The sequence below is a fragment of the Dromaius novaehollandiae genome, chromosome 2 (genome assembly GCF_036370855.1).
Source record: "Dromaius novaehollandiae isolate bDroNov1 chromosome 2, bDroNov1.hap1, whole genome shotgun sequence".
NCBI classification, from domain to species: domain Eukaryota; kingdom Metazoa; phylum Chordata; class Aves; order Casuariiformes; family Dromaiidae; genus Dromaius; species Dromaius novaehollandiae.
The window spans coordinates 14413706-14438284 of NC_088099.1; the positions used below are offsets into that span (position 1 = coordinate 14413706).

At 38.5% G+C, this 24579-nt stretch overlaps 1 long non-coding RNA gene across 7 annotated transcripts in view; it reads left to right on the forward strand.

Annotated features, from left to right (window-relative positions):
- Positions 1-22426, forward strand: part of LOC135327431 (uncharacterized) — a 46395-nt gene extending 23969 nt beyond the window's left edge. Inside the window, exons 2-7 of one of the 7 annotated variants that reach the window (XR_010387551.1) lie at positions 2872-3410; positions 11411-11556; positions 16221-16283; positions 16985-17675; positions 17768-17814; positions 18603-22426. This is a non-coding gene — a long non-coding RNA (uncharacterized LOC135327431). Of the gene's footprint in view, positions 1-2871; positions 3411-4784; positions 4804-11155; positions 11346-11410; positions 11557-16220; positions 16284-16984 lie in introns of those variants that run through there. The other 6 variants (XR_010387548.1, XR_010387549.1, XR_010387547.1 and 3 more) reach the window with 6 other exon arrangements.
- The last annotated feature ends 2153 nt before the right edge of the window (positions 22427-24579 follow it).

Here is a 24579-nt window from a genome sequence, read left to right on the forward strand (position 1 = left end):
TCTTTTATGACTTTATTGCTTATGAACATTGAACATATTACAGCAAACTGTTCTTTCCATCACCAGAACAAATAAAAAAAGAGCAAGGAAACTGCAGACATCACTGAAAAGATATAATGGGGCCTGAGGACATGTATTTGTTGACAATACAGAGCTTATGTGTCAAGCAATTAAATATTGTTCAGCTGACAGTAACTGCAGATGCAGTCATAAAATATTGGTGATGGACTTAAATTGCAAATAATAGCAGGCTACAGGCTGTCATAGATGACCACTGGATAGTAATCACCGTTGAAATACCATCCTTGAGCCCTTTAAATAAAGAGCAGCGGTAGATTTTTAAAAGGCTGGGAGAAGGGGAAGGAGGAACTTGTAACAGACTGTTCTGGTGTGTCAGGCAAGACAGAAATAATTAACTCCAAACTACCTGTCTGCTCTGAACAAGGATTGTGTTGTTCAGCACACACAACTCCCTCTTTGCCCTTCTGAATGTTGCAGAAATATAGGGGTACGACTCTAAGAACCAGCCCCAAAGCCTTCTGAAGGCAACTGACTCATAATCAGCTCAGCGATTCGGCTCAGATCCTTCATGTATTAAAGGCTAGACTGGACTTTCAGATAAAGCCGAAGGTAAGGGCCTGTCAGATAACTGCCTCAGCTCGCAACACCCTGAATAACAAACTTTTGCTCCCCTTTTGTTCCATACTTTGCAACAAAGGCAAGCATATATATTTCATTTGCTAACCAGGATACAAAGAGGGGTCTGCTCATTCCTCACTCTTCACTATTCCCCTGTCCATGTTCACCTGATCCACATATTTATCCACACATCTTCATATTTAGTGGATAAAGGAGATCAATATGGCTGAGACTTTTTTTAGCTCATCAGTCAAGAAGATGGAAGGGCCTCATGGGCTACGTTGCTGTTTCAATTTATGGAGGGGAGAAGAAACTCTGCGCTTCCCTCTCTGCTGTTCACAATAGACTGCCATGTTGTTTCTATGCAAGGCAGCTGAAGGTGACTTTATCCTCACTTGCATGGCCATGTACAGTGATGTGTTATTTTTAATATATTTCAATTAGCCTCTGAATTGAGATATCTGTGAAACAATTCCCGATAAAGTGTCGCTTCTCACTCCAGCCACTTAATACATACTCCCAGCCATTTGAATCAGAAAAAGATAACAGTGAGGCCCAGATTCAGGTTCCATCAGACTTCAGTCATCTAAAAGTAAAGTCACCGGTTTAGACTACTGCCTCTATTCCCTTTACAACTGAAGGAAAAAAATATATATTTTTTTTTCTGTCATATAGTATCTCCCTTAATACTAGCTAAATTACTTTCTAGAGCTGTCTGCTTCTCTCCAAAGACCACATGGGCTCCCAGATCACAAGCCTGGAGGAGGAGCACATCTTTTAGCCCTTGCAAGTTAGGTGAAACAAATTCCACCAACAGACTGCTGGAACTATAAATCAGAGCACTAGTGGCCAGTCCCAGACTGACACTGCTTTCAGAAAGCAGCTGTAAGAAGTGACAGCTGTCTGGTGAGATATAAGATTTATATGCAAGCAGCTAAAAAGGGAGATGGAATGATTTGGGAGTTGGAAGAAAAAGTAGGAAAATAAGAATCATCCATTTTATACAGAATACTAAATCGTTTCTGGTTCAAAGCAACATTTGTGTGATCCTCTCTCCAAGAGGGTAAATTTCAAATGGATTGTCTAAAGGTGCTATTCAGAGATGTGGCAAAAATATTCTCATACTTATCTAATACTACTGTCCCTCTCTTTTACGTCCTTAAAAAAAAAAAAGGAAAACTTCATAAAGAGATAGTTTATTGCAAGATTTTGATTGCTTCCAAATTCAGCATGTATCAGAATAGTGCAAAAATTTTACTTTGTTAAGATTTCAGTGTTATCTGCTTTATATCCTACACAAAACAAAAGAAAAACAGGGTGGGGGAAGAAGTTCCTAACTGATTTAGGATGTCAATTTGTGTGGAACATCTTGGTTTATTGTAGGTTTTGTGGCTGGCCATGTTTGTTCAACATTAAAAATTCCTTTTTATAAGAAGGTATTCTTCTAAAATATCTCAAAAGTGAACTGTCACGTTAGCCATTTCTATCATCAGTGACTGTTATCCATTTCCTTCATGAAGCCAGTTTGGCAGTATTAATCTTTGTAAAACAAAGGAAAAGCAGACCAAACTCAGACAAATGCTCAAGCGCTAATAATGGCTAAAAGCAATGTAAAGGCAACATTATCGACAACCAAAAAGGACTAATGACGGGTTTTGTGATTGAGATGTAAATGACTGGGTTTTTTTCTTCCTTCTGTTGTTCAGTATTTTGTGAACAGAATTAATTAGGAATATTTTGAGAAACCTGGGTGAGAGGATGGTTAGTTCTTTTGCCTTCCATGTTTGTCATACTTTAACATTCATGCTTTAGTTTGCAGGAAGAGTGGTGGTTGACCTGTGTAAGGATTAATAGAGTAATGCTATTAATTATAAAAATGTTTATTACATTTTAAAAGAACTGGTAGTAAGACATTGATGGCGACGGGTATATTTCCAGTAGTTTCAGCAGGTACTGATTAAGTCCTGCAGAGTTTATGCAAGGAGGAAGAGATAAAAAAAACCCAGCAAGCTGTAAATAGCAGCTGGTCAAGTCTATGCAACATTTCTACACTGATATTCTACATCCAAATTGAGGTCACATTAAATACATTGAGTTAAGTGAAATCTCTATATCATATTTTGTAACTCATATAAAAAGCCATTTATATTTTTCTTTTATATGCAAAATGAATCCTCTCTAGGAACTGATCCACCAAATATTTCTGTCCTTTTCTCTTCTAATGAACCACAGAAGGAGGAAGCTTGGTTCAGAAAGGCTGTAACAGGGGAGATGGAATATCACCTCCTGGACATCCCGTCCCGTGAGAACTGCCTGTCTGCACTGAGTTCATACACGCAGCTGAAAGGGCAGCTGAAAGGGGAAACCTGAGACACCTCATCATATCCGGCAATGCAGCAAAGCTTCCAAGGTGTTGCTTCTGGGGGAGTCAAGCGACGGTGTTTGCAGTATAGATGATCAGTCATGAGGAGATTTAACACAACTTCCAGACCAGACAGACCTAGCCTTAATTAGGAGATAATCAGAAACAGTGGTAAGCAAAACCGAAAGTGCAGGCTAACTAGAAACAAGATTCCTGCTTTCTGAAATGGTCTGAGTTGTCAGAATTTGTTTTATTTTCACTCTAGCATGAAGCAAACACTTTAAAAACAGACAAACAAACAAAGAAGAAAGCGCATCAGTCCAGAACAGCCAACAGCCAAGTTTGAAGATATCCCTGTGAATTTAAGAGACTTAGGCTCTGCCTGATTGCCATTTCACCTACAGCCCAAGTATGCTATCAATATTTAAAGAGTTTGGGACCATAATTTGGGACTCTTTTTCTACTAAAAAATACATGCAGAATCAAAAAAAATCTCCTTTCCACTGAGCATTACTGAATTATCCTCTGTTTTGTGTAAAATATTTTGATGCACTTATGACTTTTCAGAATTCACAGTTATGTAAGTGGTCAAGTGTATTGGAATCCATGTGTCATTGATTGCAAAGTTTGGATGAGACCATTGACTCCTAGGCATACAAATAACTCATACTCACATGAACAATTCTTTTGAAAGAAACACAAATGAAATAAACAACCAAAGTAAAAAAAAATGAGAATTAACTCCTTCTGCTGTCAGAAGTGTTCTAGGAAAGTTTACTCTCTTATCAATGTCTTTATGGCTCTAAAATTTGTCTATATGTCTGAGAGAAATTTTAGTTCTATTTCTATATAATCCCTTGGTAAATGACTGCCCACAGTGATTGCACCTGGCCAACACCTGAACTTTTTAAAAAACATTACTTTTAGGCAGCATTTTTCAGCTCTCAACATGAAAACATTTCCTCTCATTTCTCCTTAACAATCTTACAACTCAAAAGACATCTTTATCACAAAACTCATTTCCACCAAAAAAGGAACAAGTTCTTCATTCCAGTCTGTTCTTATCATTGAAGTTTGGTGATAGTGGTAGTGTTTTGAGACTTACTGCCAGTGGACTTTCATAAATTAGTGGCTGATAATACCTCTCCTCCTTTATTATTTAGCTGCACCAAATGCTGTGCTCTGCAGCACAATAGGCATGCATTACAGTGAAAATCTCTTATAAAATATTCCATCAAATTTTGTCTTCTGAGAAAGATTTTCAACTTGGCTCCATTCATTTTAAAGTTTTTAGAGGTGAAATTACACAAAAAGTACATGCTGGCTAGTCAACATGCAAGAAATAGTCTTCTTGAAATTAATATATGAAGAAAAACCATGCAGTGAGAGGCAATGTTTAAATAAGGTCACATTACTGAAGCAATGAAAAGATTTGCTGTTTATCTCTAGGAATTTTGAAATGAACGTCCACTCCTTACATTATTTCTTCTAATAGTCTTCTTTCTCTGTATAGAAATATTTCCAGATAATGTTCATAATTGACCAGTCTTCTTAATAGCAATATAAAATGCTTAATAGATGCTCTTATTGCAGGGGTACAAGTCTAGCATGGAAGAATCTCTTTTCGTAGCCCAAGATACATATGCTGCCAAATATATTTTGCAGTGGGAACAGAAAAGCTTACCAAATATCAGGTTACTACTCTAAGAAAATAAGAGGATGGGCTGGGAGAAACTCTGGGAGTTGAGAGAAACTCTGCTAATGATAGTCTAATTGCCTTTAGAGCATTCAGAAATAGTGCAAGTGTACCCAGAAGTGCCTCTGGGTGAATTTTCACTTGAGAACAAGTAAGGAATATCACCAGCTGAACAAGCTGCAGGTAAGCAAAATACTGACTTTCTGAGGACACAAAGGTAGGTGCATATGAGAGCACCAGTGTAGCAGAAGAAAAGGTTTTCTCTTAACTTGATGCACATTCTGAATCTCTTCTAAATTCACCCCTTTCCTTGGATTGGCCTTTTATTCTGTTTTAAAAATAAAAAAGCAACTGTAAAGCACAGCATCAACTTTCTTTTTTGTTGTTGCCTCTGCCTTTACTTCCATTTGCCTCTGAGACAATCAAATTCTCTTAAACCTTTGGATCCATCTGTCTGATAGGAGGGTGAGTCAGCATGAAAGCTCTATATCTTTATGAAAGACCCTTAGAAACAGGCATGAACAAATGGATCATATTTTCAGATTTTATTAGATTTCATTATTACAGCAAAGGAAAATGTCTGTGTTTCTTTCAAACCATTATGCTGATAATTTGTGTTTTTATATATCTATCAGCACTTTTGCAATGAATTCTGCCACTCCACATATAACTTGAAGTTTATGGCATTTTCCTTGAAAACCTATACGGATGTAGCTTGGAGGTACTGATATTTAGGTTGGGTCTGTTTTGCATTTAAAAAGTCTTACTGAACCCTGGAAAACATACAAGTTCTTCCTCTGCTTGTGATGGAGCTTGAAACTGTTGGCAAGCGCAGTTCCTCCAGTACTCCTTGAACAAAGTATCACAACCTCAAAAACTGACAGGGAGAATGGACATAACTTTCACAGTCACTCATAGCGATGCACTCTAAAAGATTTTAAGTTAACCCAAAGACAACCTTACTGGGTGAAGACACTGGGAGAGTTGTGGTGCCAAAAATATCTGCCTTCTTTTTGGCAGGTGAATACCACCTGTGATTTAACAGCAGCAGGTGCCTCAGCTGTATCCACTTCATTTCACAGTGGGGACAAATTAAATTAACATTAGCTGAGAACAACCAGCCCTGACATATGCAATTCTATGTAAAGCATGTAGTTGATTATTTTGCACCTTTAGAATTTGGCTGGAGTAACTTCCTAGCTCTTTATCTCTGTATTTCTACTATTTATATTTAGCTATGATCTGTCCTAGTTTTTAAAGGAAGTTGATTTTGGCTTTTGGGTGTAAAGATGGATGCCAGACCATGAATTTTCTGTTAACTGATATGCCACTGTGGTTGATACATATAGGCATCTCCACATTAAGTTGAGTTTCTTAAAGATGCACGCATGTTGCCGTCCAGTCACTTAGCTGAATTCATCTATTCTACTTCAATTCCAAACACTCGTGATAGGAAGCAACTTATCTGTGAGTGGACTAGTTTACAATCGTTTTGTTTCCTGCACCTTTCTAAATAATCTTGCACTTGCCCCGCCAGAAATGGAGAGCTGGATTAGAAGGACCACAGATCTGATCCAGCGCATGGAAATTGCCAGGTTTATTTATATCTGTAGTCAAATGTTTAGGCTTTAAATAATTTACCTCGGCACAGATACAGCTACTTCCAGAAACTGTGATGTGTTTCTGGCAGGCACTGGCTCCCTGCACAAGGACTGCTGCAGCCCCCCATCCCTCTCTGCTCAGCATGTGCACTGCTCACCAAACACGCATTTCTTTTAAGCATTGAGTGGAAAAGGACAGAAATCACTGAGAAGAAACAGTGCTGAAATCGATTTGTCAAACCAGAAGACAGCTCTAAGAAGGAGCCATGTATCTAAATCATTTTTTTCATTTGATCTACATTAGATGACTGATGTACTTTATAAGCTCTAGCCAGATACTGTAAAACTCATTTGGTTACGTTCTTAGTTGGAAATGTCTGATTTAATGCCATTTAGGGTGATTTTCAATCTTCTGTTCACCAGGGCAGTGGTTATCTGCCAGTACCTTTCCAAAGCGACAGTACTCACAGATTGTGGGCACAATGTTAGAGAGAAAACAGACCAGTCCCAATTGCTGGGTCTCCATGTAATCTCAGGAGCAAACCAGAACCCCTTTATTATCAATACAGTTAAAATAAAAGGCAAAATTACAATAGGCACGGAAGAGGATGCAGGATTTTGGATGAGTAGAACATCAGCATGCTAACAGCCATACACCAGAGAGAGTTACTTGTGGATGTCAAATCGTGAACAAATGAAACAATTCCTAGAAAAACCTTAGCCCTTTCCCCCTACAAACTTACAAACAATGAATGCGCGCAACATCTGTACTTTCAAATACTTACCTTTCAAGATGCAGCATGCATCTTTTTCACACTTTCAAATGTACAACCTGCTCCTTCGTACACTGCTGTCACGGTGTGATTTGCTCTAGGTTTATGCCTCAAGCTTTGTCTCTCTGGTCATGCGTGCAAAGCCTCACTACGGGTTTTAAAGCTAATATTACTTCTTTTCCCTCTCTCCCCTTCCCTGCCCTCTATGAACACCATCATTTAGTTGTAATGCCAAGCTTTGATTTTCCCTCCTTTAAACAGTTTTCTAGTCAGGATTACTTTGTTTTTCTTGGCGGCAAAATGATGAAAATTGCAATCAATATATATGTGTATGTGCATATAGGTATAGGTGTATAAATATAAATATATATATACATCTGCACAAACGTGTGTATATACACACACATATATAAACATATATATATATATAAACATATATAAACACTTATGTCCAAAGGTCAATTGGAAAAGAACAACTGTGCTTTAAAGCTTGGGGACTGGCACTTTTCTAATGAATAAATCCTGGGATGCATCATGCTGTGATGGCAAAAGAAAAAAACCCAAAGTTCTGCTAATGCCACAGTAATAGACTGCTCAGAGGTGAAAAAGCATGGTTTTGTTTTATAAAATGAAATTATTCTTGCCTACCAAGTGTTTCCTAGATTTCGAGTTATATGACTAAACATAAAAAACAAAAAGCCAAAACCAAGTTCTAGTCGTATTTGACTCACGCACTCAGAACTTCGTTTCAATCCAGTCCAATGTACTCACAGTTTTGCCTGATAAATCCTGTATAATCTATGTGACTGGTAAGCTAACAGAGAAACTCTCCAAAATGGAAATAGATGACCGCCAGTCAAATACAGATAGTTAATGTTAATGTCATAGAGAATGAAGCAGAGATCAGCAAAGTGAGAAACAGAGATCAACAAAGTGAGCCAGTTGGATCCTGTGCTACTGCTAACTTAATGACAAAGGCCTCGCTGTCTCTCAAATATTTTGTTTTATTTTATTTTATTTTTTTCCCATCAGAACAATACCGTTCTATGTGTTGCTTTTACTGCCCTCTAAGATGGTTTACACAATTACTTCATACAGATTAGAACTGTGTGATTCCCTATCTTGCTGATTTATTTGGACAGATCCTTCAACATTTATATCATCAGTATGAATTTTCACTTTGTGGTTTAGGAAGGCTTCTCTTCTCTTCTACCAGTGTTTCTTTTTCAAATATGTGACAGAAAGCCAGAAAAGTCTGTTCTAAGGAGAAGAGGATAAAATATGTGTGAAGGTTTTTTTTAAATTTTGACCATCAGCACTCTCTTGCTTCTGGACTCAGGCTTATGCCAACTCAAGAAAGCATTGGCAGTGAAGAAGGGTGTTTAATCCTGTGCTTAACATTAGGTGCATCTTTAATTCTTCTGGACATTCAAAATTAGAAATGAGTTTAAGTATATTCCTGATTAGGACATTGAAATTCTCTTTGCTTTTGGAATTCTGCAGTCATTCTTTGTCTCTGCCCAAGGTATCATTCCTATTCATTTACTTACTACTCTTTAAATATTAGCATTTCTTAGACTTACCCAGAGGGGCACAGGTATATGAGAAATTGAAAAAGCCATGCATTTTTTGTTTCAATTTCAATGAATAGCATACATGACAGCATATTCTTCAAGTTATTTTTGTATTTGTTGATTTATTAATTCTATCAGTTGGACAGAGGTGAAAAAGAATTTTAATGTAGTGAAAAATATGAAAAATAATCAAGCTTGGTATGGAGTTCCAAAAAAAAAAACCCTAAAAATACTTTATGAATTATACCATTCATCTGAAAATTCCTAATACTAATAGAAGGAAAATCTTTTGCAAGATCACAATAATTACAGGCAGAGTTCAGTTTTAAGTACTGAAAGGTTAGAAATTATACTGGAGTAGCATATAAACTTCTTGGCAAACTTTTGTTCAAATTACTTAACCAGCAGACTGATTTTTAAATACAGATGTGTTCCTTTGAAAACACTTCCTGTGGCTGAAATCTGTGTCTCAGATAAATAGATACCTAGAGTGGGATTCATCTGATGCCGCAGGTATAACTCATCATACTGAACACCTTTCTTTTTGATCAGATGGTCTCTAGCCTAACAGTTACTTTGTTGACTCTGTAGGGAGCCTGATGCAAACTAGCCCAGACTTCTACAGTGTAGATGTCTAAAAAAACTAGCTCATCATTTTTTTTTAATTTATGATTTTTATTTAATGGTACATTTCTATGCTGTTTTCTTAGATTATATTTCAATTGTAGGGATCTATTTATGGAGCTTTAACCTTCCAGAAGTCAGGAATCTTGCCTGAGCTAATCCTAGGGGCTGCTGCTTTAGTCAGTAGGACTAAGAGAGGTAGACATGGCCTCTGGAGTCACTCCTCCCTCCGTATCAGACACTGAGGAACCCTTGTGACCAGCAGAGAATAGACACCAAACTTCCATCCTAAGTGGCTAGTAATATAGTTAGGTAAATAATTATCTAACAGCTATTATGAATGTCACAGGGAATAAACCCTTAATTTTTGGTAATTTGTTAATCTTTAGTTCTTTATTTACCATCTTCAGAGTGGATCTGACTTTCTGTTACATATTTTTTTAAAGGGCATTGCAGCAAACATGATATTGTCATATTCTCCTGTCTGGCAGCTGCTTTACTGTAAGTTATAAATGTTTCACTAGTATACTTGGATTTCTAGTGAATCCGAAAGTGTGCACACTGCGTAACTAATGGCAGCAGTTTCGCTCTCTCAATCTCTGCTGGATGCCAGCCCAGGAGCAAACAGCATCAAGTGCCAAGTTTCAGGGACATGTTCCTGAGTTCAAAAATCTCTCATACACCTGTCCATTGCTATTACAACTCACAATATGCATTTCTTCTTCCAGCTGTCCTCCACCATGCTGGCATGTATGGCTTTCAAAGTAGCCTGCAATTAGTTCTTTGGTTACTTTAATAGAAGGCACAATGGCAAGAAATTGATTTTAGCTTTTCGTGTGTCTATGGTTAACTCTGTTCTCTGAGACTCTAGGAGATTTGCAATTGTGATTACTTGCTCTCCTTACTAAGGGAAATAAGGGATAATTCTGAATTCTTTAGAGAGAACGGCACCGGGTGTTCCACTCCGGTTAGTGAGGTGCTGCTCAGTTGGAACAAAGAAGGTAGATCATATTCCTGTATACGTTTTCTGTGGTCATGGAGGCTACTCTCTTCATATTTAATCCAAGCCAAACATACGTCATTCAGTAAGGGAAGAAAGGGACGAGGAAAGTTTTAATTTTGTCTGCCTTTAGAGAGGTAAGCTCCTCCAGAATTAATCCAGAGCATCTAATTTAGGAGCTTATATATCTCTATTGACTATATAAAGTATCTATGTTCCTAATTGTGGCACTTGGGTGCTTAAAAATAGTTAGCTATCTCCCTGTCACCAAAGTATACAACTGACTTCCTTCTTCAGTACAAACAGAGCTCTAGCAGAAGGTCTGGCTAGTTAACCCTTCTTTTACTTTAGTTAACCCTTCTTTTACTTAACTGCTGCTCCATTCTCATGGTTTTCTTTGAAACATTAATACTCCACCAAAATTCAGTGGGACGTACATGAAGCAAGAGGCACAGTGAATTTTGGTTCATATAAAAGCATCACTGGAAATCAGTGAAACTTCTAGTCTGGCTTGGAATTTTTATTGGAATGCTGGAGCAAAATTCAGGGTTTGTGAGTTAAAATTGGCCCTAGTTCATTTTTATTTTCTTCAGTTATCTACCAGTATGATACTCTGTGTGCACATCTGTATATCTTATTTAAAAAGTTTATTTTAACAGAGTTTAGAAAGTCAATCTTGTTGCCCACCATAGATAGGGGACTTTAAGAGTAAGTGTGATTTGAAAGAGAAAGGGGGATAAAAGATTTGATATTATCCTTTCAATTTAAAACCTTTGAAATTTTTCCTGTACGTGGAAAGCATGGAGGTGAATTCTGCAAAGCGTGCATTAGGCTGTGTACCAGATAACGGGATTAACCCAGGATTTCAGCTCTGTCTTTCTACCAGGCACAAAAGCCTGAAATCCTATGCAAGATGGCAAAGAAAGGACATCCTACATCTGCCCCGCAGGAACGATGGCAGCAGGCTGACATGCTAGAGCTTCCTCCCTAAGAAACATTTCCTCGCCACTCTACAGATTACTGGATTCATAGGTTTTCACAGGGAGAGAAGACCTAATAATCACTTCATCGGTGAGGTGAGTACACTGTTTACGCAGTAGAGACATCAGAGGTTCAGCCAGGACTTCTCACCTCGCTCCAGGCAAGGAGAGCCTCCAGTGGGGCTGGTGCGCGGAGCTGCCCTGCCTTGTCCTGCCCTGCCACGGGAGCCCGGCACCGCGGAGGCAGAGGAGGAGAGCAGGCTGAGGAAAGGCCCCGCTGCATCCTTCGCATCAGCCTGCTTTCCAGGTACACTGCCCCAGTAGCTAACATCTGCATTTTAGAAAGGCAGGTAGTTCCCCTTAGGAGGAACACAGCCACACTGAAAACAACTCTGAAAAGTATTTTGTCCATAGTTTATATAGGTATAGATGGTTTCTGCTTCTTAAATTTCCAGACCTCTTAAATGCTGATATTTGAGAAAAGGTCACTCTTCTGCCTTCCAAAACCTGACTTTCTGCTCCCTGTCACCCAACATCATGATCTTTATTACATTAAGATATTGCAATCAAGTGTCCAGCCATGAATGTATGAGGAGTCTCAGATCCCAGAAACACTTTGTTCCTAATTGCTTCATGAGTAACATGTACTTGCTCTATCTTTTTTTTTTTTTTCATTTTGGTAATAACTGCAATGTAAGGCCATATGCAGTTGTCTATGGTATAAATATTTCTATACATATTTTAACTGTACTATGTAATATAATATTTTTATAGCATTGATTAAACGTGGATGGGCCATCCCCAGGCAGAGGACTAACAATGAATCTCTTTATCACTTAAACCCCATGCAGAAAGCTTAAGTGTGAAAACCCTGTTGGACTCATTGTGTAAGAAAGATTTTTAGTATAAGAGAATAGCTGCCTTAATACATTGTGAAATAGTCATATATTTCTTAATGCATATTTATGTGCCCTCTCAGGCTGAAATATTTTATGGGAAAGGAGAGGAAGACTAGTGCTATCTGAGTAGTGCTATCAAAAGGTATTATCCCTGAAAAGCTCTGTGTTTCAAGTGTGCTAGGGGTTGCTTAGGGAGAGATATATTTGATTCTCTTGTGTAGAATAGAATATAATGCTTCAAGCTGTGAGCCACTAAAATTGCAGTTTCTGTGTAATAAAAAGTATCTGTGGTTTTAGGCTCAGTTTGGTTAGCAGATTGGAGTAAAAAAAAGAAAAAAATGGAGGAAATGAGACCATTTCATTTGATTTTAAGGGACAATCTAGCTAACATTAATTAAAAAGAAGAAAGGGAGGAAAGGAAGCTTCAGTAAAAAACAAACATGTTAGTTTTCATCAAAGAATACATTCAAGTTTTTTATTTTCTTTTACGTAGAGTTTTTGAGCTTTGGTGAGACAGCAGTGAAAACAATTTCACTGTTATAGTTTGGATCAAACCAAAACAACATTTTGTCCTGATTTCCATCTTGGCCATCTGTCAAAACTGCTCTCCACGTATAGTGCACAGGGATTGCTTTACATCTCTGTAACACCTATGGGTCCAGGATACCTTGCAAAGGTCTGTCACCCTGAAGGTCCCAGCGCAGCGAGGGTTTCCCTCAGCTCACCGGGCAGTCAGTGCAGCTCCAGATCATGAGTTCTGTGGAGCAGCAAGCCTGGCTGGCTTGGGCATAGCACTGTTCCAGGGTTTTCACATTTTCAGCTCTTGCTAAGGTTTGTCACCCTCTCCCCACCTCTCTAGCACCCTTCAGTGGGGGTTGCACCAGGGGTGGCACCACCGCTGCCCAGCTGCACTGCCCCCCTCTCCCGTCATCTCTGCATCCATCCTTGAGGCTCTTGCCTGATCCTGAACTGCTGCTGTACTCAGCTGTGCGGACATCCAGCTACAGACATACCCAAAAATTCGCCTATTCGGAGGCGGTCCAGTTTCTGCTCCGTGTTCCTCCATGTCATGGGGATGTGAACGAATGTGTCGCCCCAGTACAGCCTCTGAGAAGAAGGAGGTCTTCTTTAATTCAGGGAGTATTGAATCAGGAAATAGCTATTTTCCTGCTTTTTAGGTAAAGCTATCACAATATTCATAATTTTCTATAGCAATGACTAGTGTTGTGAGTCCTGTTCAAAATACCCAGTTTTTAGGCATTATTCCTTTCCCATCATCCTGATTATGGGTTGCCAACTTCTCCACACATTTAACCTATACTTAATATTTATGATGAAGAAATTCAGAGCTTCAGAGAAAAACACTATAAGAACAATAAGTGTGGTGGAACCCAGTGTTAAGCGTCTGATATAATCCTGCAAAGCACCTCAGTCCATGAGATTTCTATCATTTCAATTCTGCTCCTGTTTTGAAGTGAGATTGATAACTGCATCAAATCCCATGGCACTTCCATGAATTTTGCAAATATGTACCAGGATAAGGTGACCAAATTCATTCCCATTGGTGACGTAGGACAAGATGAAAACTGAGATATTTAGGTGTGTAAAGACTGAGCATTAATCCACCACGGCTCTTAGCTACACCCACCAATACTTGCTATTTGATACAATAAAGATTCAAAGATCCAATAAACTGCATTACAAATAGAGACTCTGGAAGAAAAGGCTATCTGGATTCAAATGGATAAACTGTTCCATTACAAATTACAAGACACATCTGCTGCAATAATTTCTGTCAATCAAATCATCCCAAAGAAAACAGTCAATATCAAACAAGATTCTGTAGTAAATGGGCCATATTCATCTGTGGTTTGTTCCACTGAGGTTAATGGAGTTGAAAGGGGAATGGGCTTAGCCTTGTATAAATAAAACGTAATAGAGAAACAGTATGCCATCTGGAAAATAAATGGAGGAAATAGAGGAAAATGCTAATCTAACACATCCAGGGTTCCAATTTCTCCTTTGGTATCTGCACTATCTAATGAGCAGCTGCATGAAGTTATCGTTGGTTTTCAGGAAAACAGAATCCCATTTCAGGGCAGGCCACAGGTCTGAGCACTAGCACAGTTCTGAAAGACTCTCCTCCAGCTCATTAATTTCCCTTGATCTTACTGTCCATTCCTCACTTAATAGATTCCCCTTTCCTTCTGTAAAAGGAATGGTGTCCCAGGGAAACATTTATCTTTAATGCGCCCTGTGGCTTAGTTTTTTCAGGCATTTCCTGGTCTCCCAAGGAAAATATTTCCCATAGACTTTTTACTCATACTACAATAACATATTCCCTTATGAGCTCTGAATCATTATCCTTTAAATATACATTTTCTGATCCTTTTGTTCTGCTTTCCCATAGAGTGATGAAGAGACTATAACTCCAAAGTTTGCCTTCTTTTATTTTTAGTAACTCTTTCTATAGACTCACCTAAAATTTTGTGTTTTTCTTTGCATCTTATTCTCTGTGTCCCTACCCAACACAATTACCTCTCTTGTATCCTGTCATTGTTCTTTTAAATAATAACGGAATGAATATTTGTATAAATATGTAACTATGTATTTATATAACTATATGTATATACAAAATTCACAGTTTTTGTCTGTTAGATATCATGCAGGTGGTGTCTGTCTTATTATTCCCCGTTTCTGTTTATCTATGTATAATTATATATGTATATGTATACATATATATATGCATACATGCCCAAACAAAATGAGGAAAAGAATGTCGTAAGCCCATAAAATGGTTACAGTGTATTCAAAGCTTATGATCTGGAGATTATGCAGGGGAGAAATACACATAAACTGGCATATTGGACTTTAACCTTACAGTGAAATCTTACTAAATTTAATAAAGCATGGAAATATATGACTTTGCCCAAATGTCCGATTAAATGAATGAGCAAATTCCACCCCTGGAGGAATTCTACAAAAGGGTCCAGCCTCTGAATATGAAATTCCAGAGAGGACTTTCGATTTCAAGGGTATTCAGTCCTACTGGAATGTGCCTAAAACCTGAGAGAAAAGGGAGGTGTTAGAGGTATTCTACATTTCTGATACTGTGAATGGTGAATCTGGTGATTCACTAGGCGCCTTTTCTCCTCTGAATCAGCCTTGACTCTGTGCTTAGGGAATGTTGAGATAAAGATAGTAGTATTTTCAGGTTAATTTTAATTGCGGTTTCTGACCACATCTATCTAAAATCATGAGACAGTTTTATTTTGGAAATGCAGTGATCTTAACATCAGTGAAGCTATGACAGAGATTATATTTAATACAACTAAATCATTCTCTCCTCCTTCATGGATGGATATGACATGACATGACATCCATTTCCTGTCCTATGCTGTTCTATAGTGTTTTTTCACTGCTCAAGAATCCAGCAGGACTTCAGAATGGAAAAGCTTTGCAAGATTCAAGAGATTAGAGTATAATTGCTAAACTTATTTTACCACTTTAGAGATTTCAGGAAAGTTCACTTCTGAACCTGAAGTGTTTATTATTCTCAATGAGTCAGACAAGGAATCCTGAAAAATGATCTCTCCCACCCCACCCCCCAACCCATTTGTGACAATTTGGGTCTGAACTTTGGGAATCCAACCGTTTTCTGCAGAGAAGCTCAGTATATTCAAGTATTACAACCCCAATGTGTTGTAATACCCTTGAGAGGCATCCAGTTTGAAACTAAATGAATTTCATAATTCAGGTCTCTGGGACTAAGAGGCAGTTGGGTTGGTCTGGATCACATCTGGGTTCAGTGAGCAAACAAGCTTTCTTTTGTCCAGAATCAATCACATTACATTATGGACATGAACATTACAGAATAACAACTAGCAGATTCCCCTTCAACCAACAGTTATAAATCTGGGAAGAAAACCAGCTTTTCTTTTAGACCATTTCTCTGGTGTGAAGTTTTGTCTACTCGTATAAAGTGCAAAAGGATACAAGGCAACACACATACTTTTCTGCCTAGTTTGCCTTTTTGACTTCATTGTGGGCTTCTTTATTTCTCCTGTATAAGGTTGGTACCTTAGGAACCACCACTTTGAGGAAGAAAGGGAAGAAGCAACAGTTTTGTGTAACTGTAAGTATCTGAGACTTTCTGTTCCCAGTTTTGTTCTGTTTCCAAGGTAGCTTAGGTTGTAATTTGGCTTTGCCACACAGCCCACACCCATTCAAGTTGATCCTCTGCAGAACAGCTGCACGGTGCCTATTTTGCACTTGTCATATGATGTGGCATTGCACCAGGCACTGACTAAACAGACATTTGAAGCTGGACGTGGTACACTTCTTTCCTTCCATGCACGGATAGTATGCCTGGATAAGGACCATACAGCCCGCAATGATTAAAGACCTGTACATTTCCCAGCTATTTATAGATGACTAAAAATAGAACAAAAAGAAATGGGGAAAAAAGAAAAAAAGAAAACAACTTGAAGCTTTGTACAAACAAATACTGCGTTTCCATACTGTCAGACTAAATTATAATTAGAGAGGATCCAATTAACACTTGTTATCCTTGCTAAGTTCATTTCTGATTAGTCATACTAATATTATCACAGAAAGCCACAGACTTATTTAAACAGAAATTAAGAAGTAGAGTTAACATTCTTTTCTGCTGAAATCAAAGACGTTTTTACTTTGGCCTGACAGATGCATACAGCACTGTGCCCAGAAACACCACTTTAACAAAAGCTACAAAACTTACTTTTGCTTGCTTACATAATTATTGCCTAAGTATTTCTAAACTACATTGTTTGATACATTAAAATAAAATCCTTACAGGCTTCACAGCGCTGGAGGGACGGCAGCTGCTCGGAGGCCTGAGGGGAGAGAACAGTCCCCCGGAAGCCAAAGAGTAACTGAGAGGCCGATATGGAGAGACTACGGGAAACCTTGGGAGATGGTTATGGACCTCTTGCAGTGGCTGCCCAGCAAGTTTACCTCTTCCTTGCTGCTGTGCACCTTTTTGCCATACAAATAACAGCACTTGATAGGGAGCAGCTGAGGCTCCCGATACGGCTGCCGGGGGCTCGGGCAGAGGGCGGTGCTGCCCTCTCTCCAGCCGTGCTGGACCGCGCACCTCCTCATGCCGGGCAGCTCATCTGGCGCTCGAAGAGCTTCAGCCTTGGACATTCACGCGCTGACCTCGAGGCCACATCTTTCCCTGGCCTGTTTCTCCTGATGTCAGCGATTAATTGCATAAGCTAGTAATTCCTCTGTATCATTTTAGTTTAGAAAATGCCAGCTGGCGATGTCTGTTAACCAAACATCTTTAGAATGGGTTTTAGGGAACTTCTCCCGTGTGTAATTTGTCCATTTTACACTGCCTTTCCGCAGAACGCCACAGGCTCCCCGTTCTGGCTCCGTTCAGCAGACAGAGTTATCACTGTCGTAGAAACTGCCGGTGAAGAGGCAGCGTAACAAAATCTGTTGCGTGTTCGTGCTGCGTCGCCTCCAGTAATACTGGAATGAGGTTCATTTGTGATTCTTCTTTCAGAGACTTTTCTGAGTTATGCTGGTATTTGTGAAAACACTCTCAGTAATTCATCATTTCCTTATCAACAGTTACAGGAAAGAAAACCTCATCATCCTTGGAGCATGCTGGACTACAGGTACGGAATAATGTGTGAGCCCATTTCAGGCTTTTTTTTAATTCAAGGCAAGATCTCCTTGTCCTCTGAAAAACAAAAGTATCCAAGCATCCCACTACATGGGCAGTGCAAACACATGGCCTTTCAGCACTGATGTGGCACCTTCAAAGTACTGTTTCTGTGCAATATGGTCAATAAAGAGCATCCAGTGTGGATGTAATTTCTCTTCTGTATTTTAGATGGGGAAAAGCTTATGTGATCTGGTTGTGCAAAGGAAATTAAAATGGTTAAAAAGAGACTGCTGCTTCCCAGAAAGGACTGGAAAGATCACATTGTTTAATAAAGCTATTTTTGCAGTCAGTGTTACTTTTGTGCTTCCCGAGAAGAATTAATCCAGACAGATCCATATAACCTGGAGTCTGAGTCACAGACATAATTTTTAGGCAGAGTGAGATTTGATCGTCCTCCCCCACACCTCGTGCTTTATAGTAAAAGCTAAACTGAGCCAACAAACATTGCTTTTCACGTAGCCCAAACTGAAACTAACATGCTACGGAGGAGAAGGTTACAGTTTATTTTGAGCCTGCTGTGTCATTCAGACTTGGCCTGAGACGTACCCGTATAATCAGCAGCCTTGGCAGTAAGTCCCAGCGGCAGCTTTTTAGGTTAGAGAGGCCTTGCTTAAGTATAAAAATGCAATCAGCATTTCAGAGCCAAAGAGCCAGCACTAAATAATCCCTACCTTTTTTTCTCAGCCATTTTTTTTTCATTTGGTTAATTAACTTTATTTTCCTTTGATTTGTTTGCAGACAACAGAAAACTATTAAGAAAAAAAAAAGTTCTCCTCTCAGTAGGGATATTCACGTTAAAAGAGAAAGCAAATTGCTCATTATTTTCTGCAAAGAACTTCAAAAAGCAAGGGCTGAAGGAAAGCACTGAGCTAATGGTATTGTTTCAAAGCTGACACTAACATCTTTCAACTTTCTTATAATTTTAAGAGCATTGGAAAGCTCTAATTATTAGCTATGAGCCGAACACCAACATTTTTTAAAGGTATAAGCAAAAAAAGCCAACTCTATGGGCTACCTTCCCAGCCCAGTGCTGTTACACATCCAGGCTGTCCTATTGCCATCAGGTGGGACAAGTGGCCCCATGTCCCATAACCTGGCTAGGAGTTAGACACCTGGATGATGGCTGGTCATCCTCGACTGCCTTTAAAATCCATGGAGATAGTAGGCTACTCTAGATGGTGGTTTACCCACACCGTCTCAGAGGCCAGTCTTACTAGGGTAAGATGAATTGGCTTTTGGTTTCTGCTTTGAATATAAAGGGGAACTAAGATGTCCGGCTTAGACATTTCAGACACTGATGTTAGGGCAAATAAACCTCACCTTGGTTATTCACCTCTGTGTTCTCTCATGTCTCTAATAGTTTCCACCATAAAGTTTGTTTTTTTAGGTCTGTCTATAGAGAAGCTTGATTTTAGCTCTGGTGATAACACTCAGCAGTACCTTCCGTCAGACAACAAATAGTGCTACTTTATACATAAGCTTCATGCTATAGTAAATGTCAGAGTTGGACTTCAATACCTCAGACCATCTGTAGCTGGTATTGAGACATCCTTCATTAGTTTCTGGTTATGATCAACTATTAAAGCGGATTGCTTTTTAAGTAAAGACATTGTGTACTATGTCTTAATTTAATTGTCTAATCACTGCCACATTTTTCAGAGTTCTTGCACTGTCTTCTGCTGACAGATGTTGTTTAAATTAAATATATATATATATATATATCTTTACTTATTAGTGCATTATTTATCCAGGGAAAAAAAATCTGGCATCTCATTTTATAGGGAATCAGTCAGTTGCTTCAGATGTCAACTTTGGAGTTCATTATTTCCAAAGGCCTAGCAAGTTTTTATTCTTTCGTGTTTTCAGAACCTGTTCATCAAGGTCAAGCAGTACTTGTTTTCTTTCACATGTTGACTGAGGCTGATTTACTAATTTAACTCTCTGTCTTTTGCAATTGTTCATGAAGAGCTTATGTAATGCAGACTATGATAGGCTGTATTTTGGGTTATCTCAGTTTCAGTTAAATTTGGTGGAGGTACTTAATAAAAAAAATGGGCAGTGACAGAAATGTAGTCTCTACAGAAAGAAAACAATTTTCAGTGCTTACTCAATGAAATGCCGCTGGAGTGAAAAGCTGTGGGAAATCTGAAGTGTTTCCAAAAGAGTGACACATAGCTTTAAATTATATATGATCATACATGAATTCTAAATTCTCAAAACTCAATTTTGAGCAAAAATCTAATCAAAGAATGTGTACGTCAGATTGTCTAATGTTCAGAGTGGAAATCTCTCTTGAAAGGACGGTGCCTGACTAATCAGACCTGTTCAGAGGTGCTGGCTCGGGTAAAGAAGAAAAATCTAAAATGAGCAGCTTAATATACCGTAGACTTTTAAATTAGCCTCTAAATTGCCTGAGATTCCTTGAAAACACAAAACAGTGAACTCTGGAATCTTCCTCAAAAGTATTTTAAGGTGAATAAAAGATGTCTCTCAGAGTATAGCAGTCTTTGCGAGGGGCTTGGAAAACTGCTTTATGAATATAAATGTGAAGAAAGATTCAGGATAACATTCAAGTAATAAAAATTACTTCGGAAGCACAGTTTTAGGTTTATGAAAGATTTTTCATCCATTTTAATGCATGCAGTTTATTTAGCTTCAGCAGTTTGCCTTCTGACTTTAACACACTTGAACATTGCTCTCACATGCAACCAAATAACTTCTACTAACTTCAGGAGAATATTCTGAAGCTGTCATTTTTTTCTAAACTTAAGACTAAAATCAGATTATGGTTTTCCCTCACTTTGTGTGAAGCGGGAATTTAAAGAAGACAGAACTGTCTTAGCACATGCTACGCTAATATTAATGAGAGATTAGTTTAACATTTTCCTATGAGCTTTGTCTTTTTTTTTTCCTTTTTTACTAAACATACACTGAATACCTAGTGCATGTGTCCAGCTTTTGGTGTATAACACCATGCATGCATTAGAGTGCAAAAGCATTTTTTGCAATTTTTTTCTCACTAATTATTTTATTGACTATAAATTATGTTTGCCTCAACAGTATAAACAAATGTCATTCTACCACTCAGTTACCTGATTCCCATTTAAAGTATCTATTCAGTTTACATAAATATGCATATGAATATGTAAATATAATATGTACATGTAAATGTAACCTTTTTCTTCCTATAAACCGTATATTAATGGCAACTCACTTTAGTGTCATCAGCAGCTAGATATTTTGTGGGTAAACTAGATATTTTCAGGAGTGCCTCTTGGATTTACTAGCAAAAACTTTATTCTAGGTGGATAGTTCCTAAATGACTGAAGGTAACTACATGATGCAGTAATTCACATGTCTGCGGTTTCATTTACAGTGTAAGTACTTTGGATTTTTGAAACAGTACAGTCCTGATAGTGCAGTTCTGAACATAAGTTAATTTGCCTTACGGAGAAGATTTGTAGCAAAAAAATGGAAGTGTAGAATGATAAAACTGGTGGGACCCAGAGAGCTGATCTCGTCCATCCCTCTGGCCTTCGTGATAGATGCTTTTCTAACTTTTTCTTAAGAACTTACAGTAATGAAAGTTCCACAAGTGCCACAGGCATTTCAGATTAGTGCATTGCTACTGGTGCTTTGCTTACATTGGAAGCTATTCCTGATATCTAAAATGGGTCTTACTTGAAGTAATGTAATTCCTTGTAATTGTCACTCTTTGTGCCTTAGACACTGAGAATAAATTCTTCCATTCTTCTTTTGTAGCAGAATTTTATGTAATTGTATTTGATGTCTAAAACCTATCTCCATCAGCCTTCTCTCATTTAGACTCCAGAATTCCAGTTCTTCCCAGTCTTTTGTCTCCCTCAGTCATGTTTTCTATACCTCATTGTTCTCCTTTGGGTTGTCTCCACTGGATCTGCATCTTCCTCCAAGGGCAGTACCCAAACCAGCGCTCTGTATTCAGCTGAGGCCTCACCAGCGCTGAACACAGCACAAGAATTACTTCATCTTTCCTACAGGCGGTAGGAAACCTGAGCTGGGTGCTGACATGGCTGTTCCACTTCCAGTTCCAGGATTATCTCATTTGCAACTAGCTTGGATATCTCTGACTGATACCATGTTGCAGGATAGGCAAAATCCCTTCAGTGTTTTGTAAATCTTTCCATTGATCTAAATGAAAAAGGGATTTGAGATATGAATCATCCAGATGTTGTCACCAGTATTCATAACTGAACTAATAATCCCTGGTTAAAAACCAAACCAAACCAAACCAAACCAAAAAAAAAAAAAAAAAAAAAAGGGAAGGTTTATACACATCAGTAACACAGTAACACAAAGCAAATATTAATGTTGAAAAAAAGAAGGAATATCGTTAAATATGTCAGAAGTGAGGTTATTAGTGCAATCCCAGTCTGGCGTGTCTGTGTATGTCTGTCAGTAGCAGACTTGAATTAAATCTTATTCTTTTCTTTTTCAAATCTAAAGCAGGAATGAGGTATTATTAAATATTTTTCTTCTATTCTTCTGGTGCAATGTGGCTCTAGATCTTATTTAGTGCATCCTAGGTAAACTCTGAAGGAAATATAAGGTCATGATAACTCTTTTTGTGGTCTTTTTTAAGAGGAGTTGACATACTTTACACAAGAGGCAATTTTCACTTCACACTACCCCTGAGAGTTTGATGGAGCTATTATTTCTGTATTACAAATGGAGAGCTGAGGCACAGATAAACATCAATGTTATCAAGTGTATACACTTATTAAAAGCTACACTTTCTAGAATACTTTTCAAATATAGATGACTTCATTTGCATCTGTAAGACAAACATCCTCTGTCTCAGGTTGGGCAATCAGAAAATGAATAATGTGTAGTAGTGGCCAGTGGTGAAAAATTTGGTTTAAGTGAATTGCTTGGCTCCATCAGAAGTGCCATTGATGCAAACAGAGAACGAGATTCTCATAGTATTCATCTGTGTTAGTGATGAAACCATCTTTTCTGACACATCTCTTGCTACATTTACTACATAACTTTGGACTTCTGTATCTAATAAGCAAGAAACCAATTTGCAACAGGCTCATTCACTGCATGATCCTAATTCATTTCCCAAAAACTATTTGTCATCACACTGAAGGAAGCAGTTTCTTATGAAAAAAAAAGGCTATGTAATAAAGTCAATAAAGATTATCCTAATGTATCAGTACAATGAAAGGGCAATCTAGCTTGGGACCCCCTGTTTCTTCAACATCAGCATGTTTTCAATACCATATGTGTGCTGGCCAGATTTATTTCACCTAATTTTAGACGCCTAAAAGGCATCTAAATCTAAACTAGCCACATTAGACTCTAGGATCCTTTCACAGTCAGTGGGGAGAAATCTAGCTAACCTGTCTCTGCAGCCTATTTAAGGAGGAGGTGAGTAGCTGTCAGAGTGCTCGTTTCTCTCCATGTACTATAAAGGTAGAGTGAGTGGCTTGTTCAAACTTAGATATATGATACTTAGACATTTTGAATAAGATAAAATGAACCTCACATGCCATTTCGTTCTTGAAAAGTAGAACTGCTGTGATGTGAAACCACTTTGACCTTCAGTGTGTACATGAACATGCCGGGATTCAGATTTTCACACAGATCTGAACAGAAGTGACTCAAATTAAAACTTGTCCTCATCTGTTTGCACCAGCATCTAGATTAGGCTCATAAATGTGCCTGCCAGTGGGATCACAGTTCACAGATGAGAGCAGGCGAACATTAAAATCCAGTGCTTCTGAATGGCAGTGTTGTCTAGTGGTTAAGGAAACCTTTGCTTTGGTGCCCACAGCTAAGTCTCGTTCCACCCACCCCGATATCCCGAGCCCCACACCTACCTCCTAGCGCCTGCCCTTCCGTCATGGTTTCTGCTCACCAGCCTCCCATAGCTTTGCCTGGTCCCATCAACTCTCAGTTCATCCCTGCCTTTCCCTGCTTTTTACTGTCCAGGTGACTTTGCTCAGCCTTCCTCTTATCCAGTGCAACTTCCATGATTTATCTCTTTGGCAAAGCTATCAAGAACCCTGTAAATCATCTCAAACATCATACAGTTTTCCTTCCATCTGAAAGTAGGGAAGAGCTCAAACACTGTTATTCTGTACAACACAGACAGAATCTTTATGGCATTTGGTGATTAAAGTGGCTCTTTGGAGCATGAACTTCCTGAGATATCTGAGGTTCACATGGGTGATTCTTTTGGATTGTTTTTAATCAGGACGGCTAAAATTTGCCACTGGTCTTTGCAACTTTCCCTGCAAGAAAAGTCTACCATCCTACTTTCAGTTCCCAGATTATGGGGGCCTTATGGCAGCATGTCTTTTTTAAAAGCTTTTCTTTACATGGGCACAGCAATGTTTTCCCCTAATATCAATCTGTGAAACAGCTGAATACTTTTCTTTTTAATGTCATCCAAAAAAAAAAAAAAAAAAAAAAAAGTGTCCTTTAGCAGAAAACTGACTTGGCCAATCTCATCTTTTATTTCATAAAGTTATAATCACCAGAAATCAGGGCCAGGTTACCTTATCTGTTTTGCTGTACTGGCTGCAGTTAAATAAATGATCATTAGAAGTGAAATAATTTGCTTCATTTATCTATTCATAAGTTGCACTGTGACAGGAATAGATACAGCTGATCCTGATGGACGGTAGGGAGTTGTAAGACATTTCCTGGGGTTATGACATGTGATGTG